The sequence below is a fragment of the Balaenoptera physalus genome (genome assembly GCF_965194825.1).
Source record: "Balaenoptera physalus genome assembly, chromosome: 2".
Taxonomy (NCBI): domain Eukaryota; kingdom Metazoa; phylum Chordata; class Mammalia; order Artiodactyla; family Balaenopteridae; genus Balaenoptera; species Balaenoptera physalus.
In genome coordinates, this window is record NC_138883.1 from 109,238,299 (window position 1) to 109,264,403 (window position 26,105).

Here is a 26,105-nt window from a genome sequence, read left to right on the forward strand (position 1 = left end):
ATCTTCTCTTACCAACTACCTGCCTTTGAACTTCAAGCTCTAGCTACAGACTCAAAGCTTTACAGACTGTTTGACCAGCTCCCACAATTGTACAGTCAAATCCCTTAATAACATACAATATATCCTAGTAATTCTGCTTTCAGACTGATACAATGAATTAAGGAAAAACCACTGGCCTAATTCTTTATTTTGTCCTTATTAAATCCATTGCAATAGTCCATTTCTCATTTCACCATCTTTATTCCTGTACCCTTATGTTCCAGCAAATGACATGAAATGGCAGGAAGACAAAAGGAACGAACCTTTCCAAACTCAGGTTACCTTCCCAAAGTGTATTTAACTGTATATTTCTGAATATACAATGTATAATTTTTTTAAACACTGTGTTACACATAGTCTTAGATAAATTTCCATAATTGTTTCTTCCTACATAACACAATCAAAATATGGATGGCAAGAGCCCATTTATTTATTAACAAGGATTTATTGACTGCTTTTTATATACCAGGTACAAAGACTCTGGGGATACAAACACAAAACATAACTCTTAATGCTTTTAAAAGAGCATGATTAGGATTCTTACAGATGTGCAAAAGGTATTTGTGAGTATAAGGAAGCATAGACAAGAGACATCTGACAACTTGGTGGTTAAAAATACTTCCAAGAAGAAAGAGATTTAAACTGGGGGGCTGCTGAAAAAAAGTATAAGATGGGAAAAGAAAAGTATCGATAGTTGCAGGAAAAAAAACAGCAGGTACAAAGGATCGGAGTCAAGATAAGTAGTCTCTACAGTGGTTCTCAAAGCATGGTCCTTAGGTGAGTAGCATCAACATCACCTGGGAATTTGTTAAAAATGGAAAATTTGAAGCCCCACCCAGTTGCACTAAATTAGAAGTTCTGGAGGGAGGGCCCAGCAAGCTGTGTTTTAACAAACCGTCCAGATGATTCTGATATACGCTAAAGTTTTAGAACCACTGATCTAGTCTGATGAGGGAGTTGTAATTAGTTTATTAAGGTTAAAGCAAAGGAAACATGAAGGGACAGTACTGCCTGCTGACAGCTGTCAAAGGTCAAACTGCACAAGGCTATGTATGCTAATGTTAAACCACTGACAGTTTTCAATTTCTGAGGCTCTTCTCCTCTCTTAACTACCACTGCCCTCAACAAACTAGAAAATGCACATTCTTTTCAAGCTCTCACAGAATATTTATGAAACTTGAATATGTTCTATGCCTTTAGGGGGGCCATTATTCAGCTTACCACAGGTGTACTTCAGACCTTTTCAGTCCTTCTCTGTGTCTTACTGATATTTTCTCTTTTCTCTCCCTGTACAGCATTCCTAATTATTTCTTCAGATCTATCTCCCACTTCACTAATTCTCTTTTCAAGTCAATATGCTGTTAAACCTGCCCTTCAATTTATGATTTTAATTATTTTATTTTTTGTTTCTAGATTCTAATTATTTTGGACAATCCCTTGTTCCTGAGTCATACTTTCATTTCTCCCATTTGTTTCTTCAGATATATTAAGCACATTTGGCTGGGGGGTAGGCAGATAAAGGCTTGTTTTTTATTGAATGAGTGATCTATGTAATTGCCAAGGCCACTATGTACACAGAAGAGTGGGAGAACTTTATTTCTTGGTCTCTTCCTCCTTGGACAGAGTCTTTTTTTTGGCCACACTGCTTGGCATGTGGGATTTTAGTTCCCCCACCAGGGATTGAACCTGCGCCCCCTGCATTGCAAGCACGGAGTCTTAAGCCCTGGACCGCCAGGGAATTCCCTGGACAGAGTCTTGATGATTTCCTCCTTCCTGGCCTGAAGCCACTCTTCACAGTGCTTGCAGTGCTTCCTTGATCTTAAACCTCAGGCCTCAGCCTGGTCCGCCAGAAGTTTCTTGCAAACTTTGTCTGCCTTCAGCTTGTGGATATGTTCCATGAGAATCTGCGTGTTTTTAAACATGTTACCCTTCACTTTCATGTACAGGCTGTGATACATGTGGTGGTCAATCTTCTTAGAGTCACTGTATCTTCTGAGCAGCCAGCGCAGAATTCTCATCCTCCTCATCCAGGTTACCTTCTCGGGCATTCAAGCATTGGCAGTACCCTTTCGCTTACCGATGCCCATATGCCTGCCCTTTGGCGGGCCAAGGTGCTTTTCCAGCATCAAGCCCTGTAAGGGACAGTCACAGGCTTCCGGATGATCAGCCCATGTTTGATCAGCTTCCGGATCTGCTGACGGGAGTTGGCATTGCCAATTTTGTTAGTCTCATTGGGGTCCAACCAGGCCTTCTTTTTGCCACAGCAGAGGACACTGGAGGCAAACCTCTTCTGAAACCTGAGCATACTCATGGCTGCGGCCACAGTGGCAAAAGGAAAGCACATTTATTTATTTATTTGTTTTTAATTAATTAGTTAATTTTTTCTTAATTTTGGGCTGTGTTGGGTCTTCGTTGAGGCATGCGAGATCTTTCGTTGCGGCACCATGGGCTTCTCTCTAGTTGTGGCGTGCAGGTTTTCTCTCTCTAGTTGAGGCATGCAGGCTCAGTAGTTGTGGCACACGGGCTTAGTTGCCCCGCGGCATGTGGGATCTTAGTTCCCTGATCAGGGATCAAACCCACATCCCCTGAATTGGAAGATGGATTCTTTACCACTGGACCACCAGGGAAGTCCCAGCACATTTATTTTTATATTCAGTATCCAGTAAGATAATACCTGAAACCTTTGTGAGTCTGATTTTGGTATTTTGTTTTGCTCATGGTGACCATTTCCTCATATGCTTTGTGGTTTTTTACAGGAGCTCAAGCTCTCTGGATTAATATCTTTGGCAATTCTTTGAGGACTTCGAGAGGATATTCCTCTAAAAGGGATTTGAATTCACTTCTGTCTTTGTCTGGGCACAATACCAAGTAAACTGTAATCATTCAAAACGAATCTCAGCTTAAAGATTTTTTTTTTTTTGAAAACACAAAGGTAGTGGGGTCCTAAACCTCTATGAGGACATATTTCTAATTATAAATATTCAGGAAAAACCTCGTTCTCCCTCTATGCATAGCTAACGCTAAGAAGGATAAGTTTTCTGACTCTCTTTGCTAGGGTCATTTTTTTTTTTCTCTATCTCCTTTTCCCAGTGGGGATATAGCCTTTTGTGGGTTCTGGTTTTAGGAAGGTAGATCTCTAGCCTGACTCCCTAATGCATAGCTTCTATTCTTGTCTCCTGAGTTTCATGAGTACCTCTTAAAAACTGACTGTACAAGTTATCAAGCGGGCTTCCCTGGTGGTGCAGTGGTTAAGAATCCGCCTGCCAATGCAGGGGACACGGGTTCGAGCCCTGGTCCGGGAAGATCCCACATGCCACGGAGCAACTAAGCCCACGCGCCGCAATTACTGAGCCTGCACTCTAAAGTCCGCAAGCCACAACTACTGAGCCTGTGTGCCACAACTACTGAAGCCCACGCACCTAGAGCCCGTGCTCCGCAATAAGAGAAGCCACCGCAATAAGAAGGCTGCGCACTGCAGAGAAGAGTAGCTGCCGCTCACTGCAACTAGAGAAAGCCAGCACACAGCAACGAAGATCCAAAGCAGCCAAAAATTAATTAATTAATTAATTAAATTTTAAATATATATATATATATTAAAAAAAAAGTCATCAGGAACTAGCAGATGCCCTAGGGCAACAATAATTAAGTGCTTGCAAACACCTCTGCATTTGAGCTCTCTTTTTGTTTCTTATCTTAGTTTTTTTGTCAGCTCAACCATGGTTTTATTAAGCTTTTTTAAAAAAATAAATCCACGAACTTCCATGGTTGTCCAGCTCTTAAGACTTGGTGCTCCCAATGCCAGGGGCCCAGGTTCCATCCCCGGTCAGGGAACTGGATCCCGCATGCCACAACTAAAAGATCCCACATAACGCAACTAAAAAGATCCCACGTGCTGCAACTAAGACCTGGTAAAGCCAAATAAATAAATAAATAAATAAATATTTTAAATAAATAAATAAATCCATCATTTGTACACGTTTAATAGTAGGAAAATTTTTTCTTTTAAAGATAGTTTCCTATGTCACTGGAAATAAAGTATAATAAATGTACGCACCTATTATTAACTGATAATAAATGTAAGATACTGTTACACTAGGGTTCTAAAATTACTTCATTTCCTGATTCTTCTCTTTCACCCTTTCAAAGTTCCTTCCTAAGGGGTGTCCTTTACCAAACAACTATAAGGAAGTATTACCTTCCAGTCTTTGCCACCCATCTCCAAGACCCCTAAAACGTTCCCAATATCCCTAATTTTTAAAATATGGCTTCATAGACTATAAATATGTATTTATGACATTATTACTAAATAACAAAATTATATTTTTAGTCAAACACAAGTGCAAGAATGGAAAATAAATGATCTGTTAGGATGATGACGTTTTCACTTTCTTTTTATATTTAAATTACTTTCATTACATTACTTATGCAACAAAATGAATACCATCATCCTTGGTTGAAAAATTATTCATACAAATATGCTACTTATCTCTTGTCAGCCATTCTCTCATGTAGCTGTTTCAGAATGTTGGTAAATTTCAATGCGCAGCCAAATTTAACAGTCATCCTAATGTCTGCCATGCTGCAGTTTTAATTTCAAAGGTATAGAAACACATCCCACTCTTTGTGGCTTTCAGAAATCAGCCAGAAGTGTATTTTATGATCAAAACCAATGCAGTCCCATTATCGCAAACTGTCAATGAAGGGAATCAGGCTGAAACCACTAACCACTAAATGACTACTATCTCAATGCACCGTCTCTGTAAAGAAGGAAGTTAGGATAATTTCACAAACCCAAGGGTAGGGAAAACACATGGACTCATGAAAGGTTTCAATGATAAAGCAATGAAGAAAGAATTAAGGGAAATAGTAACCTCTGACTATGCCTTAATTTCTTTATTGGTAAAATAAGAATGACCAACACAGAAAAACAACATTGATCAGAGATGTGGGGCAACCCACAGAGTGCTCTTTCCCCTTATCCTTTTTCTCCCCATAAAACAGCTTCAAAGCAGGAGGAGGAGGTAACTAGGTAAGGAAAATTAGTAGACAAAGACAACCATAACCTGTTGAGGGACCTCTCCTCATATCCACACAGAGGGCCAATGACTTTCTCCTGTTCTTCTTGCACCCCCACACAAAACAAACAGAATCCTGAAAAAAAAAAACTTGAATTTGTTCTGGCTTGTTTGTGAGTTTATATTTATTACTATTGTAGACAGACCCAGAAATTTCTCCTTTCCTTCCTGTGACTCCTTACGAATTCACAAAAATCCATTAAGTCTTCTGGGTCTATTTGCAGCAGTAGTAGTCTCTGGTAAATAGCCCCTTAATTGAAACCCAGTGAAAACACCACAAAGATAGTGCTTGAGAGAAGTAGAGGAGGAAATAGCCTCCCACGGCCTCAAAGGAGAAAAAGTGCTGTTAACTCTGTATTAAACACCATTATACCAAAATAAGAGATATACATATGGATTTCACTTGGAAACAGTAAAAGCAGTGACTAAGAAGAGTGTTTCTTCTTTAAAGCCAAGAAAGGCATAATGAGAAAAGAAACAATTGGTAGGCCCACTACAAAGAAGCAAACAAAACAACACCCAAAAATCCGTATTTTAGCTTTGCTTTGTAAAGTATTTAACTCTCCTCTAGTAACTTGCTCAGAAGCCAAACGTACACACACCCACAGGATTCCCATGAGCCTGGGCCAAATTCAATTATCAAGACAGTGTAGTGAAATTATTTTAGAATAATTTTGTACATTTGGCTACATAAAAGTCTGTCTCTAAAACAATGTTTTATAATTCTAGAACAGGAAAAATGCTGTTACTCAAAAGATAACTGGGTTTCACTTGCCGCTCTTCCTTTTATACCACCTGTTAATAATCAAAAATCATTTTTATCAGTTATAGAAAATCTCTACTCTTAAAAACTAAAGAACAATATCTAGAATATTTACAAAATGCCTAGGGAAAACTAACACAACATTGTAAAGCAATTATACTCCAATAAAGATGTTAAAAAAAAAAAGCCTAGGGAGAATGTGACATTAAAATATAAAATGAAAAACTTCCTTTTAATGAATATTCCAAGAATAAAATTATTAGCCTATTTATCTTGAAAGTAATTTTCTCCTTCCCAACTATCACTCATACTTACCTAACATTTCTACTCTTTTTCATAATTAGCCTTTATCTTGTTCCACCTTCTAATCTACTCATGCCTCTACCAACCACAATTCTGTCTAACCAAATACTTCTAAAAATAAGTATATCCAGTTATATATGCCAAACTGTACCTGTGCACAGATATAAATCTCTTTAAGCATAATAACCCCTCATTAGTCTAATGATTAGGAAATTATGTCTTGAATAGATGAATTTGCTAGAGAATTGAAGTTTATCCTTTTAAACCCTAAAACTAAGATTGAGATATACATACTTTAGGGACTTCCCTGGTGGTTCAGTGGTTAAGAGTTTGCCTTCCAATGCAAGGGATACGGATTCGATCCCTGTTTGGGAAACTAAGATCCCAAATGCCGCGAGGCAACTAAGCCCATGCGCCGCAACTACGGAACCTGTGCACTCTGGAGCCCTCGTGCCACAGCTAGAAAGAAGCCTGCACGCTGCAACAAAGAGCCCACACGCTGAAACAAAGAGCCCGCACGCCACAACGAAGGATCCTGCATGCCACAAGGAAGATCCCGCGTGCCGCAGCTAAGACCCGATGCAGCCAAATAAATAAATTAAAAAAAAATAAAATCTTTTTATTTTATTTATGAAGAAAAAGTTTTAAAAAAGACATATATACTTTATACTTAAATAAAAGCCACTACAAAAATAACTTAATCAATGGTCAATATGGAAAAAAATGAGATATAAATATTGGAAAAGACGAGAAGAAAGGAAGAAATAATAATTTTAGAGCATGAACTCCTAGCACAGCCAAACACAAGACATGTGAATTTAACCTTTTTGATGACTGAGAACACCACTGTATTTTTCTATGAAAAATTATGTCACCCAGGGGGCTTCCCTGGTGGCGCAGTGGTTGAGAATCTGCCTGCCAATGCAGGGGACACGGGTTCGAGCCCTGGTCTGGGAAGATCCCACATGCCACGGAGCAACTAGGCCCGTGAGCCACAGTTACTGAGCCTGCGCGTCTGGAGCCTGTGCTCCACAACAAGAGAGGCCGCGATAATGAGAGGCCTGTGCACCGCGATGAAGAGTGGCCCCCACTTGCCACAACTTGAGAAAGCCCTCGCACAGAAACGAAGACCCAACACAGCCATAAATAAATAAATAAATAAATAAATAAATAAATAAAATTAAAAACTTTAAAAAAAAAGGGAATTTTAAAAAAATTAAAAAAAAAAAATTATGTCACCCAGCCCTAATGAACTATGTAAGGCCAAATGCTGCTATACTAAATGGCTCCAGGGTACTAAGTTTTAATACTATATTTCCTTCTCTTTCTTACGGTTGTTGGTGTGTTCAGCTCTAGCAGCACCTTCCTCCACTTATGTGTAATGCACCTCCTTTAATCTGCTATGAGCTACAACCAAACCTGTTAGTAAAGTTAGGTGACTTAGTAAAGTCAGGTGACTATGTTCCTAGAAGCTTCAGAAGTATACTTTTAAGAAAAGTACATGAGTTTTAGGACTCAGACTTTAAGAATACAGACTTTCTAGCCTACACTCAAGTTCTCAGCTATGTACATAAAGAAGTTTCTAGGGAAATAAAACTACAAGAGTTTCTATGGGCCTAAAACTATGGTTAGATAAAGGACCACTTCATTTCATAATTAGGTCAAATGGAGCAGATCCAGGAGCAGTGCTAAAGACATGTGATTTGTATAATGAAAATCATAAATGCTCTTTAATTCATAAGAGATTGCCTCACGTTTCAGAAAGGGCAGACTAGTTTGAAGATCAGCCCAAATAATGTCTTCCTTAACTTATGAATTGTAATAATTTTAAAACATTAAAGAAAAAAAGAAATGCTATTTATTGCTTTCAAATATACAAATCAAGTTAACAAAAAACAATGTCTAATTAGGAGTTCTTTGAGTACATTCCTAATACAAACAAATAGGAAGAATCTGTAATTAACATGTCAAATATAAATGTCTCTCAAGCAATTTGCTCTGTTAGGTTGGCCACTGCCTCTATGACTCTGATTCCACCAAACTATTTCTTTTTTTTTTTTATAATTAATATTTATTGAGCATTTATTAGGTGCTCAATAAATAGTTCTAAAGCTTTACATGCATCATGCACTCTTTTTTTTTTTTTTAAGTTTATTTTATTTATTTATTTTTGGCTGCTTTGGGTCTTCGTTGCTGCGCACAGGCTTTCTCTAGTTGCAGCGAGCAGGGGCTACTCTTTGTTGTGGCACATGGGTTTCTCATTGCGGTGGCTTCTCTTGTTGTGGAGCATGGGCTCTAGGCGCGCGGGCTTCAGTAGTTGTGGCATGCGGGCTCAGCAGTTGTGGCTCGTGGGCTCTAGAGCGCAAGCTCAGTAGTTGTGGTGCACGGGCTTAGTTGCTCCACAGCATGTGGGATCTTCCCGGACCAGGGCTTGAACCTGTGTCCCCTACATTGGCAGGCGGATTCTTAACCACTAAGCCATCAGGGAAGCCCCAAACTATTTCTTAGCAAACTATATTTTCCACAGATGATTTTCAGCCATGGGTGAAAAAGATTCTTAGTAGCTGTAACCCAACAATTTTCTGAGCCTCAAAATAGTTAACGCCACATCAAAACTCAAAGTGGACTCATCAGCAGACGCTACAAAGCCTTACATGACAATGCAAACTAGAAAAAGCACGTCCTTTGAAATTTTCATTGCCTTCTAACATTTCAGAAATTAAAACAGTATTGATGTGGCTCATCAACTTATTTTACATAAATTTTATTTACTTCTACTTTTTACTTTACGGTTAGTTAACAAATACATATGCTACCCAAAAGCTACACAGCACTTCATACGTATTATACATATGAAGTACACATTAGAGATGTTATACAAAAATAACATTTTTCATCTATGAAATTGGTAAAGATGAAAGAAAATCGTGATGTCCCACATTAGGCAAGTCCAGAGGAATAAACTCTCATGCCTTGCTGAGGGGACTGTACCACCTCTCCAAAAGACTACCTGGTAAAATATTCATTTATTGAATCTTAGGGAATAAATAATAATGTTCATTAATTAAACCCTAAGGAAAGAAGTTTCCTAAGGAAATAAACAAAATATTTCAGAATTTATAGCAGCAAATATCTGAAATAACCTAGAAACCAACAATAGAAGTGTAGTTAAATAATTTGTGTGTTTTACAGCCATTAACTATCTGATGACATGGAACAATTTTCTCAACATTAAGTGAAAAAAGAATACTAAACTGTATTATTTAAAATACAGGGACTTCCCTGGTGGTCCAGTGGTAAAGAATCCGCCTTCCAAAGCAGGGGAGGCAGGTTCAATCCCTGGTCAGGGAACCAAGATCCAACATGCCGCAGGGCAACTGAGCCCGTGAGCCCCAACTACAGAGTCCATGCGCCCTGGAGCCCGCACACCACACCCAGAGAAGAGAAAACCCGCACGCCACAACTAGAGAGAAGCCCACGCGTCGCAAGGAAAGATCCTGCGTGCCTCAATGAAGATCCCATGTGCCGCAACTAAGACCCAACACAGCCAAAAATAAATAAGTAAATAATAAATAAATCTTTTTTAAAAATATGTATATATTATACATGTATCTCTCTGTCTCATACAATCACAGAACAAAATGGAAAGAAAATTTACCTGCTAATAATGATCACTCTCTAGGAAGTATTATATGTGGTTTTATTTTGTTCTTTATAACTTTTCTACACTGTTCAAAATTTTTGAAAAACTCTTCACATATGAAATAATCACATAAATTATTTGAAAAGAGAAATCGAACCAAACACCTTGTCCAAAATGTTGTGACAAAATACTGAGATACTGCTTTAAAAAAAAAAAGTTTTTAAACAGGAAAATAATAGTTCATACTGTAGTTAATAACAAGAGAACTGAAAAAATGTTAGCATATAGAAAGAAACACAATTTAAAGGATTACCTACCAAACTGCCAAATTTCTAAATCAAGATAAAATTACAAGCACTTACACTTTGTTAAAATTTGCAAAACATTACTTTTTATAATGAATATTTTACCTCTGTAAATAGCTTACGATAATAGAAAGTCTTCCTAACACTGTTTAAATTAAAAATGACACTTGCAAGGAAACAACCAAGAGTTTAATTAAACTGCCACCATAAAAACAAGTAGTCACTGATTAAAAGTAGACATTATGTCAAAATTAATCATACTTTATCTTTTATACCTTATAATACTGTGATTGAACTTCACTGGATTTAGAATGTTATAAAACTAGCAATCATATGTATGCTAAAGTTATACATACTGTAGTCCTAGAAAAATTAAAGTTCCATAGTGTCATGCTCCCCAGTAGAGGTAATTTGATTATTTAAAAACCAAAACTTTTGTGCACAGCATACATGACACCTTACTGGGCAAACCAGAGACTATTCTCAAGTCAAATAGAGGTCTGAACTCTCTGGTCACTTTACTCAAAGCCAAAATTAAATTCTCCCAACTCTGTAATTAGTCATCATGGACCTAGGATTTTATAACAATGTGGAGAATCAATATAATTGTTATACTAAGGATTAAGTGGACTCAGTGTTTAGCTCCCTCAAATGAAAAATACTTGATCCTGCATTACCAACTCAACACCTTAATATATTTCAGTACCACAACAAAACCATTGGCATAACCCTCGTGAACAGGGAAGAATGTCTCATGTAGAGGAACTAAATGGAAGAATTGAACTAAGGGCTAAAAATTCTGAATTCTAATCACAGATAAGCCAGTGACCCAAGCCAACACTTACCTCAACTTTTTCAACCACAAGTTGAAACTTATTCAAAAATAAGTCATACAATGCTTGGGAAAAAAAAAAGAATTAAACCTTAAACTTTTTAACCAAGAAAAAGAATTCATTGTCCTAACCTGGTCCACACATAGATAAACCCCATGGCCCTGAAATCAGTACTGGTAAGTGTGGCAACTTAGAAAGACTTAAAGTATGTTTAGCAACTGGGAGGTGGCATTATAATACCTTAAGCTTAATCATAGCTGAGTGCATAAAGAGGTTTATGCTGTCAGTACTGTCCTAACAAGAAGGATACAGCACAGCCTTGCCTACAAAATGATTAAAAATGTACAGTTCAAGAAAAAATGATTAACTATAGATTAACTATATATACAATAGAAGTATAAATTGTTATTTATTTACTATTAACACATATTAATTAAAATACTAAATCAAATTGTATCTATGTTAAATACGCAAGTACAGTTTAAAGGTATAAAAATGTAGATATACTTTGTGAAATATAATCTGTATTTAATCATTCTCAAATATTTCTATATTATATACTTAGCACTTTCTTTAACAATATTAGTCCTTACTGCCTTCATTCATTATCTTGGTTATGTGCCTGTTTTTTGGATCCCAGCATTTTTATCTTTTATTATCTGCAAAAGCAGTATTACTGACATTCTTCATTTGGTAAGTTAAAACTAAGATGAAATTGTTCCCAATTTTTTAAACTTAACACTGGGTAAAGTTAATGATAAGAAAAATGATGAAACTGGTTAACAGCAAAATTTGGGAATTACTATATAAAAAAAAGCTTGCAGGGGGTGGGAAGGCAGGGAGGATGGAACTTTGCAAATGGAAATATGGCAGATTACTCAAACAGCCTGCCTCCTAAAAACTGAAAGTGCTAAATTAAAAGCAACAAGTCAGGTATTTTTCAGCTTGAAAAGTTTTTTATTTATTTCTATCTTACATCTTATACCCATTTCTCTCCTAAGTATTTTCACACTTGCCTTTAAGTCCTTAAACTTTTTAAAATAATTGTTTTTAAAGTCTTGGTGTACTAATTCTATCATTTCAGCATTTCTAGGTCTATTTCTATAGACTTATTTTTCTCTTAGCTATGGATGACATTTTCCTACTTATTTGCATGTCTAATTAACACAAATTTCAGGATAATGATTCCTTCTAGGTCAGAAAAAGGAAAGGGCACATAGAAACTTCTAAGATACCAGTAGTGTTCTATTTCTTTAATGGAGTGATGGGTACACAGTGTTCACTTTTAGTCTTTAAACCATATGTGAATCTTTATACATATGCTGTACTTCTTGAAAAAAATACTGTAAAAACTTAACTTTGATGCTTTGAAAAGATACAGTAGGAAGAAAAAGGAGGGCAGCAGGGGAAGGACATCATTAAAAAGGGCAAAGCAGGGAACTCCAGGGCTTCACCCACTGCACATACACATACACACATACACACACACACACACACACACACACACACACACACAGGCTGGAAAAAATGATCAGAATCAACTTTTGCAGAACTCTGGAATCTAATAAAAATTACAACAACCAAGAAGGCTTGGCAAAGAAAGAAGCTGCTACACTGCAGTAAGAGAGCACTGTGGTGTTTGTAACTGCCTACCAACCATCCCCCACTCCCCAGTTCAGAAGGGGCAGTAAGGATGGCAGCTGCACTCCTGGTGCAGGACAACAGTGCCAAGGGGGCAATACAAACCTTAGTCTCAAAGAACTGTGGCTGACTGCAATGACCTGACTGGCAACTTCCTCAAAAACTGGCACAAGAAAGTGCTTTTGTTTTGCCTGACTTGGAGCACTCCCAGGGCAAGCAGCCTAGGATAGGGGAAAACAGGCAGGATAATAACGCATATATAGAACTAAAAGCCTGGGAAGGAAGACATTGAGAAAGGAGATACGTGGGGAGAAATGGGCTTTGTAAACTCTCATATATAACGAGGAATCTAGACGGCCACACATATGCCCAGGGCTGAACACATGCACAGAAAAAGGCCTAGAAGACCTTAAACTTTTACCTTTAGCTGACCTTTAGGCTCCACACAAGCAGGAGGTAAAAGCTAAGGCAGGGTTGTAAACAGCCCGGCTAAGCATTGGAGTACCCAAACACAGAACCACCCAGCCAAAAGTAGAGTATTTTTTTCTTTTTCTTTATTTTATACTTTTCTGGTCTCCAGGTGTTCAAGGAAACTGGGAAAAACTCTAGTTGACTGCTAAGATAATGGAACACAGACTTCAATAATCACACATGACAAAGCATATATACCTAACAAAAATAATTTAGAAAAGACACTAAACAAACAACAATGAAACTAATTGTAACAACCCACAACAAGCAGCAACAAAAAACCCAGAGAAGGGGAGGAATCTGATGTCTAGAGTCAACACAATATATTCAAAATGTCCAGTTTTCAACAAAAGATTATGTGGCATGCAAAGAAACAAGAAAGTATAAACCATTCACAGGAAAAAAAAAAGAATACAGAAACTGTCCCTGAGGAAGTCCAGGCAAAGGAAACCACAAAGAACTAAAAGGAAACCAAGAAAACAGTTATCTCATTAAGTAGAGAATATCAATAAGGAAACAGGAATTATAAAAAGGAATCAGACACTGAGTTAGCATCTCTCCACTACTAGGACACCTGCTGGTCACTGGTGGGGGACCCTGACACCCAAGGAAAACGGAGGAACCACCAAGTGAGCTGGTAGGACATGGGGGGACTGAGGGGGAGGAGAAGTGGAGGCCAGACAGGATCAGCACCCCTGAGGCCGGGGAGATCAGGAGAGGCAGGCAGGAGAGGCAGGTGGGAGGGGCCCTTCAGGAATGGAGGAGCAAGAGAGGAGAGGAGGGCATTTGCCCCACCCACTAGAGCCCAAAAAGCCTGCTGGGCTCCCAGGTGAGGTCCCCTGCCCTCTGAGACCAGGGGTGGGGGGCACGCCTGGGCCCCTTCTGTTCTGTTGAGCCTAAGCCCCACCCTCCACAGTCCTCAGGGCCTTTTCCAGCCCTGTGGGTCCTAAGCATAGGCCCCAACCACTGCCCAAACCTCGCCCTTGCTTAGGCCCCGCCCTCCACAGCCAAGGCCTCCCCCCCTTTTTTTTCCTCTTTCCCCTACTCCTCTTTTTTACTATTGTGGTACTCTTGTACCTTCCGGTTGTTGATTCATCTATATTTTTATATTCTTTCTAACATATCTGTTAGTTTCCCAGTCTAATTTTATTTTTTACTTTGTTATCATTCTCACTCTCTCTTTTTTTTTTTTTTTTTTGCGACCCCACATGGCTTGCAGGATCTTGGTTCACGAGCTGCGGGTCAGGCCGAAGCTCCTGTGGTGGGAGCTCTGAGTCTGAACCACTGGACTGACAGAGACTCTCAGACCCCAGGGAATATTCATTGGAGTTAGTTCTCATGGAGGTCCTCATCTCAGCACCAAGACCCAGCTCTACCCAACAGCCTACAAATTCCAGGGCTGGAAGCCTCAGGCCAAACAACCAGTAAGACAGGAACACAATCCCACTCATAAAAAAAAAAAAAGAGAGAGAGAGAGACAGCCAAATAATATGTCACAGATGAAGGAGCAAGGTAAAAACCTACAAGACCAAATAAATGAAGAGGAAATAAGCAATCTACCTGAAAAAGAATTCAGAGTAATGATAGCAAAGATGATCCAAAATCTCAGAAATAAAATGGAGGCACAGATTGAGAAAATACAAGAAATGTTTAACAAAGATCTAGAAGAACTAAAGAACAAACAAACAGAGATGAACAACACAATAACTGAAATGAAAAATACACTAGAAACAATCAATAACAGAATAACTGAGGCAGAAGAACGAGTAAGTGAGCTGGAAGACAAAATGGTGGAAATAACTGCTGAGGAGCAGAATAAAGAAAAAAGAGTGAAAAACAAGACAATCTCAGAGACCTCTGGGATAACACAAAATGCACCAACATTCGAATAATAAGGGTCCCAGAAAACGAAGACAAAAAGAAAGGGTCTGAGAAAATATTTGAAGAGATTATAGTGGAAAACTTCCCTAACATGGGAAAGGAAATAGTCATGCAAGTCCAGGAAGCACAGAGAGTCCCATACAGGATAAACCCTAGGAAAAACACACCAAGACACATATTAATTAAACTAACAAAAACTAAATTCAAAGAAAAATTATTCAAAACAGCAAGGGAAAACCAAAAAATAACGTACAAAGAATCCCCATAAGGTTATCAGCTGCTTTTTCAGTGGAAACTCTGCAGGCCAGAAGGGAGTGGCAGAATATACTTAAAAGTGATGAAAGAGAAAAACCTACAACCAAGATTACTCTACCCAGCAAGGATCTCATTCAGATTCGATGGAGAAGTCAAAAGCTTTCCAAACATGCAAAAGCTAAGAGAATTCAGCACCACCAAACCAGCTTTACAACACATGCTAGGGAAACTTCTCTAAGCAGGAAACACAAGAGAAGGAAAAGACCCACAAAAACAAACCCAAAACAACTAAGAAAATGATAATAGGAACATACATATCAATAATAACCTTGAATGTAAATGGATTAAATGCCCCAACCAAAAGACACAGACTGGCTGAATGGATACAAAAACAAGACACATATATATGCTGTCTACAAGAGACCCACTTCAGACTTAGGGGCACATAAAGACTGAAAGTGAAGGGATGGAAAAAGATATTCTATGCAGATGGAAATCAAAAGAAAGCTGGAGTAGCAATACTCATATCAGATAAAATAGACTTTAAAATAAAGAATGTTACAAGAGATAAAGAGGGACACTACATAATGATCAAAAGATCAATCCAAGAAGATATAACAATTATAAATGTTTATTCACCCAACATAGGAGCACATCCATATATAAGGCAAATGCTAACAACCATGAAAGGAGAAATCGAATAATAGTAGGGGACTTTAACACCCCACTTACACCAATGGACAGATCATCCAAACAGAAAATTAATAAAGAAACACAAGCTTTCAATGACACAAGAGACCAGATAGATCTAATTAATATTTATAGAACACTTCACCCCAAAGTGGGAGAATACACTTTCTTCTAAAGTGCACGTGGAACATTCTCCAGGATAGATCACATCTTGGGTCACAAATCAAGCCTTGAAAATTGAAGAAAACTGAAATTGTATCAAGTATCTTTTCTGACCACAAGGCTATGAGATTGGAAGTCAATTACAGGAAAAAAAACTGTAAAAACACAAATACATGGAGGCTAAACAGTGTGCTACTAAATAACCAAGAGATCACTGAAGAAATCAAAGAAGAAATAAAAAAATACATAGAAAAAAATGACAATGAAAACACGACAACCCAAAACCTATGCGACGCAGCAAAAGCAGTTCTAAGAGGGAAGTTTATAGCAATTCAATCTCACCTCAAGAAACAAGAAAAATCTCACATAAACAATCTAACCATACACTTAAAACAACTAGAGAAAGAAGAACAAAGAAAACCCAAAGTCAGTAGAAGGAAAGAAATCATAAAGATCACAGCAGAAATAAATGAAATAGAAACTAAGAAAACAATAGCAAAGATCAATAAAACTAAAACCTGGTTCTTTGAGAAGATAAACAAAATTGATAAACCCTTAGCCAGACTCAACAGAAAAAAAGGGACAGGATGCAAATCAATAAAATTAGAAATGAAAAAGGAGAAATCACAACTGACATCGAAGAAATACAAAGGATTATAAGAGACTACTATAAACAACTATATGCCAATAAAATGGAAAACCATGAAGAAATGGACAAATTCTTGGAAAGGTATAACCTTCCAAGACTGAACGAGTAAGAAATAGAAAATATAAACAGACCTATCACAAGTAATGAAATTGAAACCATAATTAAAAATCTTCCAACAAAAGTTCAGGACAAGATGGCTTCACAGGCGAATTCTACCAAACATTTAGAGAAGAGCTAACACCCATCCTTCTCAAACTCTTCCAAAAAATTGCAGAGGGGGAAACACTCCCAAATTCATTCTATGAACCAACCATCACCCTGATACGAAAACAAGACAAAGATATCACAAAAAAAGAAAATTAGAGACCAATATCACTGATGAACATAGATGCAAAAATCCTAAACAAAATACTAGCAAACAGAATCCAACAGCACATTAAAAGGATCATACACCATGATCAAGTGGGATTTATCAAGGGGATGCAAGGATTCTTCAATATACCTAAATCAATCAATGTGATACACCACATTAACAAATTAAGGATTAAAAACCATATGATCATCTTAATAAATGCAGAAAAAGCTTTTGACAAAATTCAACACCCATTTATGATTAAAAACTCTCCAGAAAATGAGCACAGAGGGAACCTACCTCAACATAATAAAGGCCATATATGACAAACACACAGCAAGCATCATACTCAATGGTGAAAAACTGAAAGCACTTCCACTAAGATCAGGAACAAGACAAGAATGTCCACTCTCGCCACTATTATTCAACATAGCTTTGGAAGTCCTAGCCACGGCAATCAGAGAAGAAAAAGAAATAAAAGGAATACAAATTGGAAAAGAAGAAGTAAAACTGTCACTGTTAGGGCTTCCCTGGTGGCGCAATGGTTGAGCGTCAGCTTGCCAATGCAGGGGATGCGGGTTTCAGCCCTGCTCTGGGAAGATCCCACATGCCGCGGAGCAACTAGGCCCGTGAGCCACAACTACTGAGCTCTGCGCGTCTGGAGCCTGTGCTCCGCAACAACAGAGGCCGTGATAGTGAGAGGCCCGCGCACCGCGATGAAGAGTGGCCCCCACTTGCCACAACTAGAGAAAGCCCTTGCACAGAAACGAAGACCCAACACAGCTAAAAATAAATAAATAATAAAAATAAAGGAATCCTTTAAAAAAAATAGATTAAAAATAAAAAGTTAACTAAATGGGTTCAACAGCAGATTTGAGCACGAAAAACAAGGAATCGACAAACCTGAAGATAAGTGAATTCAAATTATTCAGTCTGAGGAATAGGAAATGAGTGAAGAAAAATGAACACAGCCTAAGGAGTCTGCAAAACACCATCAAGCAAACCACCATAATGGATAATGGGAGTCTCAGAGGGAGAGGAGAGAAAGAGATAGAAATTATATTTGAAGAAATAATGGCTACAAACTTCCCAAATTTTATGAACATGAATCTTCATATCCAAGCAGCTCAACTAACTCCAAACAGCACGAACTAAAAGAGATCAACACCAGGACACATTATAGTCAATCTAATGAGACACAAAGAACCCTGAAAGCAGCAAGACAGAAGGGACTTATCACTTACAAGTGATCCTACATAAGATTAACGGCCAATTTCTCAACCAAGAATTCTACATCCAGCAAAATTTTTCTACAAAAATGAAAGAAAAACTAAGACATTCCCAGATAAACAAAACCTGAGGGTGTTTGTGACTAGTAGACCTGCTCTATAAGGACTCTGAAAAAGAGTTCTTTAGATTGAAATGAGAGGACACTGGATAGTAATTCAAAGTCACACAGAGAAATGAAGAACAAGAGTAAAGATAGCTGGGACTTCCCTGGTAGCACGGTGGTTAAGAATCCGCCTGCCAATGCAGGGGACATGGGTTCAATCCCTGGTCCAGGAAGATGCCACATGCCACGGAGCAACTAAGCCTGTGCACCACAACTCCTCAGCCTGCACTCTAGAGCCCGTGACCCACAAGTACTGAAGCCCGCGCGCCTAAAGCCCAGGCTCTGCAACAAGAGAAGCCACCACAATGAGAAGCCCGTGCACTGCAACAAAGAGTAGCTCCCGCTCACTGCAACTAGAGAAAGCCTGTGTGTGGCAACAAAGACCCAATGCAGCCAAAAATAAATAAAATAAAATAATTGTTTAAAAAAAGAGTAAAGGGCTTCCCTGGTGGCGCAGTGGTTGAGAATCTGCCTGCCAACGCAGGGGACACGGCTTCGAGCCCTGGTCTGGGAGGATCCCACATAATGCGGAGCAACTAGGCCCGTGAGCCACAATTACTGAGCCTGCGTGTCTGGAGCCTGTGCTCCACAACGGGAGAGGTCGCAATAATGAGAGGCCCGCGCACCGCAATGAAGAGTCGCCCTCACTTGCTGCAACTAGAGAAAGCCCTTGCACAGAAACGAAGACCCAACACAGCCATAAATAAATAAATAAATAAATAAATAAAAATAAAAAAATAAAAAAAGAGTAAAGATAGCTACATAAGTACATATACAAGCCAGTATTATTGCATTAATGATTTGTACCTCCTCTTTTTCTGGCTTACATGATTTCAAATAAGAAAGCATAATAACTATATGTTTAAAACTAAACATCTGTGTTAATAGGAACACAAGGTATAAAGATACAATATCTAACAATAACAAAATAGGGTGCAGGGGGAACAGAGCTGTATAGGAGCAAAGTTTTTGTGTACTACTAAAACTAAAGCTGCTATTAGTTCAAACTTGATTGGCATCATGTTAAGATGTTAATTGTAATCCCCAGAGTAACACGAAGAAAATAACTTCAAAATATACAGAAAAAGAAAGAAAAGAAAAAAACAGTACACTAGAAAAAATCAACTACAGCTGACCCTTAAACACAGGTTTGAACTGCACAGGTCCACTTATACATGGATTTTTTTTCACCACATACACACAGTACTATACAATCCATGGCTGGTTGACTCTGCAGATGCAGAACTGCGGATATGTAGGTCTGACTGCAGGACTTGAGCATCCGCTGATTTTGGTAATCAAAGGCAGGTCCTAGAACCAATCACCTGCAGACACTGAGGGATGACTGTAATCACAAAAGAAGGCAGTGATGAAGGAACTGAGAAACAAAAAAGATATAAGACAAACAGAAAACAAATAGGTAAATAGCAGAACCAAGTCCCAACTTATAAGTTACTTTAAATGTAAATGAATTAAATTTTCCAATTAAATGGCAGAGACTGGTATAATAGATTAAAGCCAATCCAACTAAATGCTATCTACACACTTAATTTATATCAAACGACACAATAGCTTAAAAGTAAAAGGATGAAAAAAGGCAGTCCATGCAAATAGTACCCAAAAGAGGAATGAGGTGGCTATACTAACATCAGACAAAATAAGAGTTTAAGACAAAAGTGTTACAAAAGACAAATTGTTGCAATGACAAAAGGGTCAATCCATCAAGAAGACATAGCAATTACAAACATAAATACACCTAATAACAAAGTCACAAAATAATATGAAGCAAAACCTGACAGAACTGGAGAGAGAAACTGACATTTCTACAATAACAGAGTTCAAAACTTCACTTTCAATAATGGAAAAAACAAGCAGACAACAGATCAATATGGAAACAGAGTATTTGCAAAGCAATATAAACCAACTAGTCCTAACAGACATATACAGAACATCCCACTGAACAAACAGTGGAATACATATTTTTCTCAGGTGTACATGGAACATTCTCCAGGAGAGATGTTAGGCCACAAGTCTCCATAAATTTTATTTTATTTTTTTTAAAGATTTATTTATTATTTGCTTATTTATTTTTATTTATTTTTGGCTGCATTGGGTCTCAGTTGCAGCGTGCGGGATCTTCACTGAGGTACGTGGGATCTTTCATTGTGGTGCGTGGGCTCTTGGTTGCGGCATGTGGGCTTTCTCTTCTCTAGTTGTGGCGCGCAGGCTCCAGAGGGCATGGGCTCTGTAGTTTGTGGCATGCGGGCTCTCTAGTTGAGACACGTGAGCTCAGTAGTTGTGGTGCATGGGCTTAGTTGTGCCGCGGCATGTGGGATCTTAGTTCCCTGACCAGGGATCGAACCCTTTGTCCCCTGCATTGTAAGGCGAATTCTTTACCACTGGACCACCAGGGAAGTCCACATAAATTTTAAAAGACTGAAATCATACAAAGTATTTTTTATGATAACAGAATGAAACTAGATATTAACAGAAGAAAAACTAGAAAATTCACAAATATGTAGAAATTGAACAACATACTCTTTCTTTTTTTAAAATTTAATTTAATTTTCTTATTGAAGTACACTTGATTTACAATGTTGTGTTAGTTTCGGATGTATAGTGAAGTGATTCAGTTATATATGTATATATATATGTACGTATGTATGCATGTGCACGTATACATACATACAGATATATATATACTTTTTCAGATTCTTTTCCCTCATAAGTTATTACAAAATAGTGAGTATAGTTCTCTGTGCTATACAGTAGGTCCTTGTTGGTTATCTATTTTATATATAGTAATGCTTATATGTTAATCCCAAACTCCTAATTTATCCCTCTCCCCTTTCCCCTCTGGTAACCATAAGTTTGTTTTCTATGTCTGTGGGTATTTCTGTTATGTATATAAGTTCCTTTGTATCTTTTTTTTTTTTAAGTCCACATATAAGTGATTATCATAGGATATTTGTCTTTCTCTGTCTGGTTTATGCAATTAGTATGATACTCTCTAGGTCCATCCATGTTGCTGCAAACGGAATTAATTCATTCTGGCAAATGGCTGAGTAATATTCCATTGCATGAGTGTATATATATATAGTATATACATACACATAATATATATGTTTTTTATATATATACACCAAATCTTCTTTATCCATTCATATGTTGATGGACATTTAGGTGGCTTCCATGTTTTGGCTACAGTAAATAATGCTGCAATGAACATTAGGGTGCAAGTATCTCTTCAAATTATGGTTTTCTACAGATATATGCCCAAGAGTGGGATTGCAGCAGCATATGGTAGCTCTATTTTTAGTTTTTTAAGGAATCTCCATACTTAAACAACATACTCTTAAACAACCAATGGTTCAAAGAAAAAATCACAATGGAAATTAGAAAATGCCTTGAGACAAATTAAAATGAAAACACAACATACCGAAACTTATGTGATATACAGAAAGCAGTGCTAAGAGGTAAATTTATAGGTATAAATGCGTATATTAAACAACAAGAAAGACCCCAAATCGGTATCCTAAGTTTACACCTTAAAGAAGTAGAAAAAGAAGAGCAAGCTAAATCCAAAGCAAACAGAAAGAATGAAATAATAAAGATTAGACTGGAGATAAAAGAGAATTTAAAAAAAAAAAAGATAGAATCAACAAAACCAGAAGCTGATTCTTTGAAAATATGAACACAATTGAAAAACCTTTAGCTAAACTAAAAAAAAGAAAGAAAGAAAAGACTCAAATTACTAAAAAATCCAGAGATGAAACTGGGGACAATTCTATGGACCTTAAAAATAAAAAGGATTATAAGTGAATACTATAAACAACTATACACCAAAAAGTAAGATAACCTAGATGAAATGTACATGGTTCTATAAACAGACAAGGTACCAAAACTGACTCCAGAAGAAAAGGAAAATCTGCAGCAAGAGACTGAATCAACAATCAGCTTCCACCAGGGAATTTCCTGGAGGTCCAGTGATTAAGACTCTGTGCTTTCACTGCTGAGGGCCTGGGTTCGGCCCCTGGTCCGGGAACTAAGATCCCACAAGCTGCGTGGCACAGCACGTAAGAAAAAAAACAAACAAAACACTTCCCCCAAAAGAAAAGCCCAGGACCACATGGCTTCACTGGTAAATTCTACCAAACATTTAAAGAATAATCATCAATCCTTCTCAAACTCCCCCAAAATCCAGAATAGGATAGAACCCTCCCTAACTCACTGTGTGATGCTAGCATTACCTCAATACCAAAACCAGGTAAAAACATTCAAGAAAATTATAAACCAATATCCCTTACAAATACAGATACAAAAATCCTCAACAAAATACTAGCAAATCTAATCCAACAGCATATTAAGAGGATTACACATTATGAGAAACTGAGATTTACCCCAGGTGGGTCAATAATGAAGACCTATCAATATAATACACCACATTAATAGAATGAAGGAGAAAAACCATATGAACATCTCTATTGATGCAAAAAAAGCATTTGACAAAATCCAACACTCTACCATGATAAAAAATATTCAAACTAGGAATAGAAAAGAAATCCTTGGGACTTCCCTGGTGGTCAGCGGCTAAGAATCCGCCTCCAATGTAGGGGACACGGGTTCGATCCCTGGTCAGGGAACTAAGATCCCACATGCTGCGGGGCAACTAAGCCCAACTAAGCCCGCACATCGCAGTTACTGAGCCTGCGTGCTCTGGAGCCCGCGTGCCATAGCTGGAGAGAAGTGTAACAACTACAGAAGCCCGAGCGCCACAACGAAGATCCCGCGCATGCAACGAAGATCCCGCGCGCCGCAACTAAGACCCAAAGCAACCCAAAAAAAAGAAATCCTTCATCGTGATAAAATGACTTTTATTGAGAACCCACAGTTAACAAACTCAATGGTGAAAGACTGAAAGCTTTCCCGCCTGAGAACAGGAACAAGACGAAGATGCTCTTGTTTGACACTTCCATTCAACACTGTACTGGAAGTTCTAGCCAAAGCAGTTAGGCAAAAAAAAAAAAAAAAAAGCCATCCAAATTGGAAAGGAAAGAATAAAATTATCTCTATTCACAGATAATATAATCCTACATATGGAAAACCAAAAGAATACACACACACAAATTATTAGAGCTAATAAATTCAGCACAAAAATCAGTTGTATCTTACACACAAACAATGAACAATCTGAAAATGAAATTAAGAAAACAATTCCATTTATAATAGCATCAAAAAACATACTTAGGAATAAATTTATCTAAGGAGGTATAAGAATTGTACACTGAAAACTGGAAAAAATTGCTGAAAGAAATTAAAGACCAAAACAAATAAAAAGATATCCCACTGCCCAAGGGTTAGCAGACTTAATATTGTTAAGATAGGAATACAACTCAAAGCAACCTACAGATTTAATACAATTCCTGTCAAAATTCCAATGGCCATGGGGAGGGTGAGAGGGAAGCTCAAAAGGGAGGGGATATATGTATACATATAGCTGATTCACTTCCTTGTACAGTAAAACTAACACAACGTTGTAAAACAATTATAATCCAATAAAGATGTTAAAAAAAATTCCAATGGCCATTTTTGCAGAAAAGGAAAACCTGTTCCTAAAATTCATAAAAAGATTACCATTTTCTGCTCTGACATGTAAAGAGCATGGAAGTCACTGTTCCTGTCCTCACAAGAAAACCGAAAAACAAAAACTCTTCTTAGCTCCATCAGAGAATTCAGGTCGCAGGGTAAATCACTGCCCTGAAAACTGGAGAGAGAGGAGGACAGGGAAAATCCCAACTTACTGGAAGCAAAAGCCCAGGAGTATAAGCCGTTGTTGGCGACATTATTTCTTTTTCATAAACTCTATAAGCAAGGAGAGGATGAAATATTTGAAGTATTAAAAAAAAACAAAACCTAGAATTCTGGATCCAATAAAATTATCTTTCAGTAGAGGAGAAGTAAAGAATTTGTCAGACAAACAAAAACAGAGGGAATTTAACATCAGCAGATCTGCCTTGCAAGAAATGTCTAAAGAAGTTCTTCAGAGAGAAGAAAGATGACATAGGTCAAAAACTATATAAAGAGCACTAGAGAGGAATAAATGAAGGTAGAACAAAAATTCTTTTTCTTAATTGATCTAATAGATAAGTATAGGTTCAAAATAATAATAGTAACAATGTATTAAGTGATTACACTTTATGGATAAGTGAATGAATCACAGAAATGTTTTAAGGGAAAGGAGGGAGGAATTGGATATCCTGTTACAAGGTACCTGCATAAACCATGAAACAGTACAGTGTTATTTGGAAGTAGGCCTAGATTAGTTATAAATGTATAAAAGCAAACCATAGAGTAACCACTAAAATTTTTTAATTAATATGCAATTGCAAGGGACAACAAATAGCCAAAATCCAATCTTGGAAAACCTTGAAAAATAAAACCTTGAAAAACAAAACAAGATACCACTTATACCCACTAGGATGGCTATAATTACACACACATAGACACACTATAACAAATTTTGGTGAAGATGTAGAGAAATTAGAACGCTTGAAAGTTGCTGGTGAGAATGTAATTGTCACACTTCCTAATATAAGACCTAAATATAAGTAAGAGCTAAAACTATAAAACTCTTAGAAGATATACAAATGGCTAATAAGCACACGAAAAGATGCTCAACTTCACTGGTCATTGGGAAAATGCAAATCAAAAACCACAAGACACCTCATCACGCCTACCAGCATGGCTATAATCAAAAAATGGAAAATAAGTGTTGGTGAGGATGTGGAGAAACCGGAATCCTGCTTATGCACTGCTTATGGGGATGTATTTAAAACAACTCAGGGAATTCCCTGGTGGTCCAGTGGTTAGTACTCTGCACTTTCACTGCCTAGGGCATGGGTTCGCTCCCTGGTCAGGGAACTAAGATCCTGCAAGTGGCATGGCACAGCCAAAAGAAAAGAAAACCAACCTCAGCAGTTGTAGAAAACAGTAGGTAGATTCCTCAAAAGAACTAAACATAGGGACTTCCCTGGTGGTCCAGTGGTTAAGAATCCACCTTCCAATGCAGGGGACTTGGGTTCAATCCCTGGTCAAGGAACTAAGATCTCACATGCTAACTGAGCCCAGTGCCCCAGAGCCCACACGCCACAACTAGAGAGCCCTCGTGCCCCAACTACTGAGCCCACGAGCTCTGGAGCCCACGTGACACAACTAGAGAGAAGCCCGTGTGCTACAACTAGAGAAGCCTGAACGCCACAATGAAAGATCCTGCATGCCACAACGAAGATCCCGCGTGCCACAACTAAGACCCAATGCAGCCAAATAAATTTTTAAAAAGAAAAAGAAAAAGAACTAAACATAGAATTACCATTTGATCCAGCAATTCCACTTCTGGATATGTACCCAAAAGAAGTGAAAGCAAGGACCTGAACGGATATCTCAAACGTGTTCCACATCGTTTCAGTTAGGGAAAATAAAAAAGTTTGGAGATAGTGGTGATGGTTGCACAACAATGTGAATGTACTTAATGTCATAGAACTGTACACTTAAAAATGGTTAAAATGGGGAAATTCATGTTACACATATTTTACTACAATTTTTCTTTAAAGCAAGGAACGGTAGAAAAGGAACCATTATATGAATCTGTGC

At 37.8% G+C, this 26,105-nt stretch overlaps 1 protein-coding gene and 1 pseudogene across 8 annotated transcripts in view; both read right to left on the reverse strand.

Moving 5' to 3' along the window:
- CSNK1G1 (casein kinase 1 gamma 1) overlaps positions 1-26,105 on the reverse strand; it is a 193,129-nt gene that overhangs the window by 143,844 nt on the left and 23,180 nt on the right. The gene's annotated exons all lie outside the window — the stretch shown is intronic.
- On the reverse strand, positions 1,851-2,392 carry LOC309654747 (large ribosomal subunit protein eL19 pseudogene; annotated as a pseudogene). The gene has a single exon. The product of its transcript is annotated as a large ribosomal subunit protein eL19 pseudogene (transcript).